Here is an 8200-nt window from a genome sequence, read left to right as displayed (position 1 = left end):
TGAATTGGGTTCAAGAGCACAGCATAAAGAAACCAGAGACCTGCTACAGGAAAGCTGGAGAACAGGCGTATGAGTGGAGGAACAGAAGCTGAGGAGAAGGAGAGGGCAGAGGACCCACCATGGGGCTTGGAGACGTGCCCAGTGGATGCTGCTGGAGGGTAGGCTGGTGGCAAGCAAGCAGGGTTGTCCGTCCTGAACAGGCAGGACTTCACCACACTGAAGAAACAGCCTGGCTGGAAGCAAGTGCAGAGAGCTGGCCTGTGTCCAGGCCCTTCCCCGCCATGCGCCACCCAGCACCTAACCCAAGAAGGGAGATCAAAGAGGACATTTGCAAGTTAGATTCAAACCTCAGGAGGCACTGAAAATGTTATTGGGGTCTTAACTCCACGACCTCCGGAGATCCCTGCATGAAGGAGGCATCCTCTCCCCCCAGCATGGACGGCTGCCCTGGGTCCTGCTAGGGCTGTAGGTTCAGCCTGGTGCTGCGAGGGATAGACAGCCCCCCTCCTCGGTTCTGGGGACCGGGTTGTGCCGCTTCTGGAGAGCATGGACAGCTGGTGGTGGGGTAGACAAAACACCCTGTCTGTGGTGGGGGAGGGGCGGGAGAGAGGGCAGAGGGAAAGGGAAGACGGAGGCAGAAATGCTGGAGAGAAGGGCGAGAGAGGAGGGGAGGGGAGAGAAGAGGCTGGAGAGAGGACAGAAGGCAGGAGTGGGGTGTGGGAGGGTGCTGTGGGTAGGTCCAGCACTGCGCTGGGAGGTTAGCAGAGTGGAGAGGAGGCCCCCACTGTTCCTCACTGTGGTCTCAGCACCACCTCTGGCCCTTCCCAGGCTTCTGCAGCTGGACCTCACCGTGGACTGGAGTCTCCAGCCCACGCCTGCCTCGGTGCTTAGCTAGGTTTTGCACCCAGGCCCCAGGCCTGACGGAGGAGCATGTGGAGGGGCTGTGTGCACACGTGTGTTGGTGCATGCACACTTGTGTGATTTGTTAGGGTTGTCGTGGCCTGGGCCAGACTGCCTGCTGGATCCTCCAGCCCTCAGTAACTTACCAGCCATGTGACCTTGAGTGAGTGACCCACTCTCTGTACCGCTGGTGTGAGGACGACACAGTAGCTGCCGAAGTTTTAGCTACCTAACTCCTACTCCAGCGGCTAGCTGTGGGTTCCTTCAAGAGAGGGCCCTAAGCAGGTGCATACATGTGGGCGTGGGCGTGTGTGTGTGTGTGAACGTTTGCATGTGCATGTGTGTGTGTCTTGGGAGTTGTTGTACCAGACACAGAAGATCTTTGGTCCCTTGCACTTGGAGTCTGCCCCTGTCTGATCTTGTCTTTGGGACTGGAGGCTAGCATCCCAGAGCTCTGGAGAGCTGCCTGCCACTTGTTCCAGGTTGACTGGTGGTGACAACAGACCCACAGGTACCCACCCACGAACATGCTCAGGGAAAATCAGCCTGCTGAGTGACCCCCATCAGGTGGCTCACAATCCCCTGTGACTCCAGCTCCGGGGACCTGCTATCCCCTCCTGGCCTCTGTGGGCACCTGTTCACACGATGCATAAACACACAGGCAGGTACACACACACACACAAAAATAAAAGTTAAAAAACACACATGAGGGCTGGGTGTGGTGATGTACACCTTAAATCCCAGCGCTCAGGAGGTAGCGGTAGGAGGCTCTCTGAGCATTTGAGGTCAGCAGGACAGACAAGATTACAAAGAAAGATTCTGTCTCAAAAAAGCAAAGCAAAAACGACAACAAAACCAAACAGCACATACACACAAATATCAAACCATGCTTTAAGTCAAAGGCTAAATTCAGGAATGGTTGTAACCCTAGGCTCCTCAGCCATAGATCTGAGTCCTCCCTGGAGTCACGGCAGGCTCAGGGAGTTCATGGTGCTTGTTGCTGAGACCTACGGAGCCAGGCATCTCTCCTGCCTGGGGTCTCTTTCCAGCTCCATCAGTCTGGGTAGACCTGTAACCAAATCTCACCTTCTAAGGTGGAGCTCCCTTGCCTGGCATTGAGGAGAAGAAAGAGACCCAGAGAGCCATTTGTGCCCAGTTTCCCAGTGGACAGGGCCTGCTCCTGAAGCAGCTCCTCTACATGAACCCCTTGGCTAAGCTGTGTGATGCCCTCCCAGTGGCTGCACCTCTCTGGGTCTCTTGTGACATCACCCAGTTCTTTGGCTTCCTCTGTGGCAGGTCTTGCGATCAGAGCAGGAGAGAAGCTGTGTGGAGGCCTGGAAACATGGCACAGAGGGTCCATGGTTCCTCACAGGGCAATGAGAACATCCACACTTGCCAGGAGATACTCAGGGGCTCGTCCCCCTCTGTATAGTTCAACAGTCTTTAAAGCCTTTCCTCCCAGGTGGGCTGTGAATCGAAGCCTGCCCTGTGGGTGAGCAGGGAATCCCAGCCTGCTCTGAGGGTGAGTGGGGAATCGAAGCCTGCCCTGAGGGTGAGAGGGGAATGTAGGCACGCTGTAAGAGTGAGTAAAACTTCCTCAGATGTTTTGCATTTGCTTGTTTGTTCGAAGATTTGTTTGGGGGGCTGGAGAGATGGCTCAGTGGTTAAGAACACTGGGCGCTCTTCCAGAGGACCCAGGTTCAAGTCCCAGCAGCCACATGGCAACGCACAACTGTCTGTAACTCCAGTTCTAGGAAATCCCATGGCCTCTTCTCACCTTCAGCACCAGACACTCATGTGGTACACAGACATGCATGCAGTCAAACACATTGATTTCCGGTGCCTGGGGAGGCCGTAAGAGGGCACGTGTCTCCGGAACTAGAGTTCCGGATGGCTGTGCGACCATGTGGGTGCTGGGGATAGTATGAGGGTCTCTGCAAGGGCCGCCGATAGCCCTGCTTGTTGAGCCAGCTACAGTCCCAGGTTTTGTTTACAGAGCCACTTTCATGTAGCTCAGTCTAGCCTTGAACTATGTAGCCAAGGCTGGCCCCAAACTTCTGGCTGTCTTACCTCTACCATCTGAAGACTGGGTACCTCCAAAACCAATTTATGAGGTGCTGGGGACTGTACTTAGGGCTTTCTGCCTGGTAGGCAACTGAGCCAAGCCTCCAGCCCCAGGAAACACCTTTGCTTGCTAGATCCTTACTTCAATGGTTTTGAGACAAGGTCTCCTGTAGCCCAGGCTGGCCTCTAACTCCTGATCCTGTCTTTATCTCCTGCATGCTGGCATCACAGGTCTGTACTCTGTATCCAGTTACAAAGCAGGTTTATGTGAAATGAGTGTGCAAATGCTATATAGCAATACTACTTCACCCCAGGACCGTGAAGCTAGTTACCGCCATCAGGGGCTGGGTCGGGCTTCTCCTCCCTGCTTCCCAGGCCTTCCAGTCTTCACACACTCTGCCCTAGATGGCATATGTATGCCTTGCCCAGGGAATAGTAGGTGGGGGTTGGCATTCTCTCCCTGACCTCCCGATGTGAGCTAATATCCAGACAGTCTTATGACGAGCTTTGGGGGGTCATCAGAAAACAGTCACACCTTTCTATGGTCCCCAAGGACCTGCTCATCAAATCAACATGCCAGTCCCTCCTGCCAGAGGTACAGTCTCTGCTTCCCCAGTACGGAGGACAGTACAGATAGAGGAATGACCCAGCAGTGGGCAGGGCTGGCCAGAGGGTCAGCAGGGTCACTAGCAGAAACCTTGCCCTCCCAGGGCCTTGCCCTCTTGGCTGGAGGAACTCTGGGCAGTTCTGGAAGGGAGGGAGCCAGAGAAGGAGTTTCTCTCCTTCTCCCAGCCCTGCTTTTCTTCTCATTTAGTTTTTCTTCATAATCATATACTTAATTTTCCAACTAGCTAGACTTGGGGCGGGGTGAGGGAAATGTGAAACCTACAGAATTTGAGTGAGAACAGAGAAGACAGGGATGGGATGAGCGGATGGGATGGGGCGCTCTCCTGAGCCACGGAAGAAATGGTCTGGTGGATAAGATGTCCGCAGGTCAAAAGAATTAGAGTTGTCATAGTCGACAATGGTGGTCCTGCTGGCCTTGACATTCCTGGTCCCAAAACATTCCATGGCATCTACGATGCTCACGCCGCCGCCGTCCACCTTCCCAAAGACACGTTTGCCAGCCAGCCACTCATTCATCATGGCGTGTGACGTCACCACCCCGGCACACGAGTCCCTGGAATGCTTCTGTGGACGGAGGAACCTTTATCCAGATCCTTTCTCTCCAGTGCCCTGAGCGCGAAAGTTTTCTGCTGTTTTCAGAACGTTGAGGCCCAAGGGCTCGACGTCTGTCAAGATGTTGAAGACTGTGGGATTGCCGGGGCCACCTCTCGCTGAAGCCTCTTCTCTGATGCTCAGCTGTGTGAGCCTCCTCCAGTTACCTAACCTCTCTGGTTTCCTTACAGACAAGTATGGTGGTGCCTGCTTCCCCAAGTCTCACTCCTTCTAGCAGAGGCCAGTTGCTTGCCTCTGGTGTGGAAGACGATAGTCCTTGGTCTGCACACACAGGTGCTCCTCCGGTCCCTGGGGCTCCCTGCTGCCATTGCTTCAGAAGCAGGTCGCAGGTCCTCCTAGCGGCTGAGTCCCCATTGCTCTGGTGCTATGGAAACAGATGCTAGGCTGGTCCAGAAGTGACTTAGGAAACAAGCTCTGTTTGTCTCATGTCTGTAATCCTACTATAAGGGTTGCTGAGGCAGGAAGATTTTCAAGAGTTCTGGACTAGCCTGGGCTATGTAGTGAGTCCCTCCCCTCTGTCAGTCCTTTGTTCTCACGCCAGCTTGTCAAGTCCCCATCCCTACAGGGTGCCCATAGTCTCCACCCTGGACCACAGGTGCCTGAAGGCAGTGTTGGTCAACCCAGTGCCCACCATGAGCTCAGGGGTGGGGCAGCAGCTGTGTGACCTATACTGGGTGCTTAGTCAGTCCTTCCAGAGACAAACTGCTGCTGGGCAGTGGTGGCCACGCATTTAATCCCAGCACTCGGGAGGCAGAGACTGGCAGAGCCCGGAGTTTGAGGCCAGCCTGGTGTATGGATAGAGTTCCAGGTCAGGTTCCAAAGCTACAGAGAAACCCTATCTCGAAAAAAAAAAAAAACGAGAGAGAGAAGAGAGGAGAAAGAGAGAGAGAGAGCTTAACAGAGTTCCACAGACTTGAGGAGGCAACACAGAGCAGAAATTCCGTGGTGTCTGGAAGTCACAGTTTATGGTCGTGAACCATTAAGCCTATCCAGGCTCCGTGGCAGCCCCTGCTGGCTTGTAGACAGCCCCTCCTCTTACTCATCTTTAAGTGTATGGGTGTTTGCCTGCACGTGTGTACACCATGTGCAAGACTAATGCCCATGAAGACCTGGAACTGGAGTCACAGGCAGTTGTGAGCAGCCACGTGGGTGCTGGGAACCTAACGCTGGTCCTCTGCAAGAATGGCTGGTGGTTTTTTTTTTAATATTTATTTATTTATTTATTATGTATACAATATTCTACAGGCCAGAAGAAGGCACCTCATTACAGATGGTTGTGAGCCACCATGTGGTTGCCGGGAATTGAACTCAGGACCTTTGGAAGAGCAGGCAGTGCTCTTAACCACTAACCATCTCTCCATGGCTGGTGTTTTTTAACTGCTGAGCCATCTCTCCGGCCCAGGATTGCTCAGCGTCCACTGCCAACAGGGCCCAGTGACCTCTCCTAAGGGACACTCAGTCTGGGGGACTGGCTTATAACCTCGTCAGCTCCCAGCCCATTCACAGTGCCAGTATAGCCAGTCGAGGTCTCTACGAGAGCTTGGGGGACACAAGATCTCAGTCCTCTTGGAACTATGGCAGAATGGCAGCTGGTATCCCTGAAGCTCCAACAGGCCTGGCTTCACTGGGGAACCCTCTCCCCTAGGCCCGTCTGGACTTGCCACTTCCCATGAGGGTCCTGACCTCCAGGGAACTTTCCAGCTCCGGAGACCTGCGGTTCACCTTATCAGGGGTTCCACAGCCACACCTTGAAGTCAGCCCTTTCTCAGGCCAACTTGCCAAGTCCCCTCCTACTGGGTCTTTGGGGCCTCCCTACTCATGGCATGGGGTGCAGGGGAGAGATATATACAGAGGGCTACCCCACCCTATCATGCAGTGGCGCCTCCAGTGTGAGCAACACTGCATAACTGTCACTCTGAGAGTGATCTGACTTCTCTGAACCTCGGTTTCCCAGGGAAGAACTCTCCTGAGCATGCCTTCTGAAGAAAATGTGTATGGCTGAGGCCTGACCGGCTTCAGGAAACTGTGAGTCAGTCTCTGTCTCTGTCTCTCTGGTCTTGGGGTGCTCAGGGTTACCTGGAACTATGTAGACCAGGCTGGCCTTGAACTCTGAGATTCACTCACCTCTACCTCCCAAATGCTGGGATTAAAGCCATCTGTCACAATTCCAGCTCTCTCCCACTCCCATTCCTTTTTTTTTTTTTTAAAAAATAACTTATTTGTACTTTATGTGCGTTGCTGCTTTGCCTGCACGTATGTCTGCATGAGGGTGTTGAATACTCCTGGAACAAGAGTTGCAGATAGTTGTGAGCTGCCATGTGGGTGCTGGGAATTAAACCCAGGACCTCTGGAAGAACAGCCAGTACTCTTAACTGCTGAGCCATCTCTCTAACCCCATAGAGAAAGTTTTTCTCTTTTGAAGTACAGATTTTTTGTGTGTGTGGGAGGGAGTTTAAGACAGGGTTTCTCTGTGTTAACATCTCTGGTTGTCCTGAAACTTAAGAGATCCACCTGCCTCTGCCTCCTGAGTGCTGAGATTAAGGGTGTGCGCCACCACTGCCCAGCTTCATTCCCTCTCAAGATTTTACTTTTAAAGTTGGCCATAGTGGCGCACGCCTTTAATCCCAGCACTTGGGAGGCAGAGGCAGGTGGGTCTCTGTGAGTTCAAGACCAGCCTGGTCTACAAAGTTAACAGGACAGCCAGAGCTATATATATATTTAATGAGACTCTGTCTTTGGGGAAAAATTTAATTGTGTGTGTGCATATGTGTTTGTGTGCGTGCATGTGTGTGTTCATGAGTTGTGCATGTGTGCATGAGCGTGTGCATGCGTGTGTGCGTGTGCATGCGTACATGTATGTGTGTCTGTGTGTATGTGTGTGCGTGTGAACATGAGTGAAGTGGCTACTGAGTCAAGGAGTTGAAACTACCAGCAGTTGTGAAGAGCCAGATGTGGGTGCTGTGAATCCAGGTCCTCTGTAAGAGCAGCAAGTACCCTTAACCATTGAGTCATCTCTGCAGTCCCCGACACCATAAGCAACACCCCTCACTTCTAGGCCTAAGGAGCCACCTCCTGAGGGTGCAGAGGCTCACAAGGCAGGAGACATTCCAGAGAAAAGAGCAGAGCTTCCTGTCTCACCCTGATTAGGGGACACCATCTGGGCCCAACAGGCCCAGCTCCCCTGTCTTGCTTGGCTTGGAAGACATGGCCTGTGGTGGTTAGGGACAGGGTGGAGACCTGGGGAGGCTTCTCAGGGCCAGGATGTGGGCAAACAGGCCCCAAAGCACACAGCACAGAGACACAAGACAAAAAGCCCCAGGAGGATTTTGAGAAGGAAAAGGAAAAGACCTAGGATCTAGTCGTCTGAAAAGTCTTTCCCCTGCCTCAGCATTCCCAGGCTCCTCTTGGTCACCTGGGGTCAGGCTCCACATGAACTGCCACGTCACAGCAGTCATGCAGGCACCTTTAGAGCTTGCGAGACCCAGGGACTGCAGAGGCCTACGGTGCATGTTTCAGTGTGCAATACACGCTCTTAAGGACATATCTCTGTGATTCTGTGGCATGTGCTCAGCATGTGGTGTCTCTGGTGTATGCATGCCTGTCTTCTCCATGTGGGTGGGTGTGGTGTCTGTGTGCCATGTGTATGGTCATATGTGTCAATGTGCTCTCTATGTGTGTGGTGTGCCTCTCAGAGCTATGCATGTGTGTGGGGTAAGTGGTATGTGTGGGAATGCCTTTGTATCTGTTTCTCCATGTGTATGATGTGTTACATGTGGCCTGTCCATGACCATGTGTATCTGTGGGGTGTCTCCATCTATGTGGAGTAGCTATGTGATATGTGTAGTCGTTATGTGGTATGCTTCTCCATGTATGAGGTCTGTATGTGGTGTGTGTATAGTGTTTGCTGTGTGTTGTGTACCTTGTTTGCATCTGTGGTGAATATCTGTGGTACGGTTCTCTGTGTGTGTGGGGTCTCTATTGCTGTGGTATTGTGTGT

This window comes from Myodes glareolus, chromosome 21 (assembly GCF_982192425.1).
Source record: "Myodes glareolus chromosome 21, mMyoGla1.1, whole genome shotgun sequence".
Lineage (NCBI taxonomy): Eukaryota > Metazoa > Chordata > Mammalia > Rodentia > Cricetidae > Myodes > Myodes glareolus.
The sequence above is the reverse complement of the archived record's forward strand: the minus strand, read 5'-3'. Positions refer to the sequence as shown.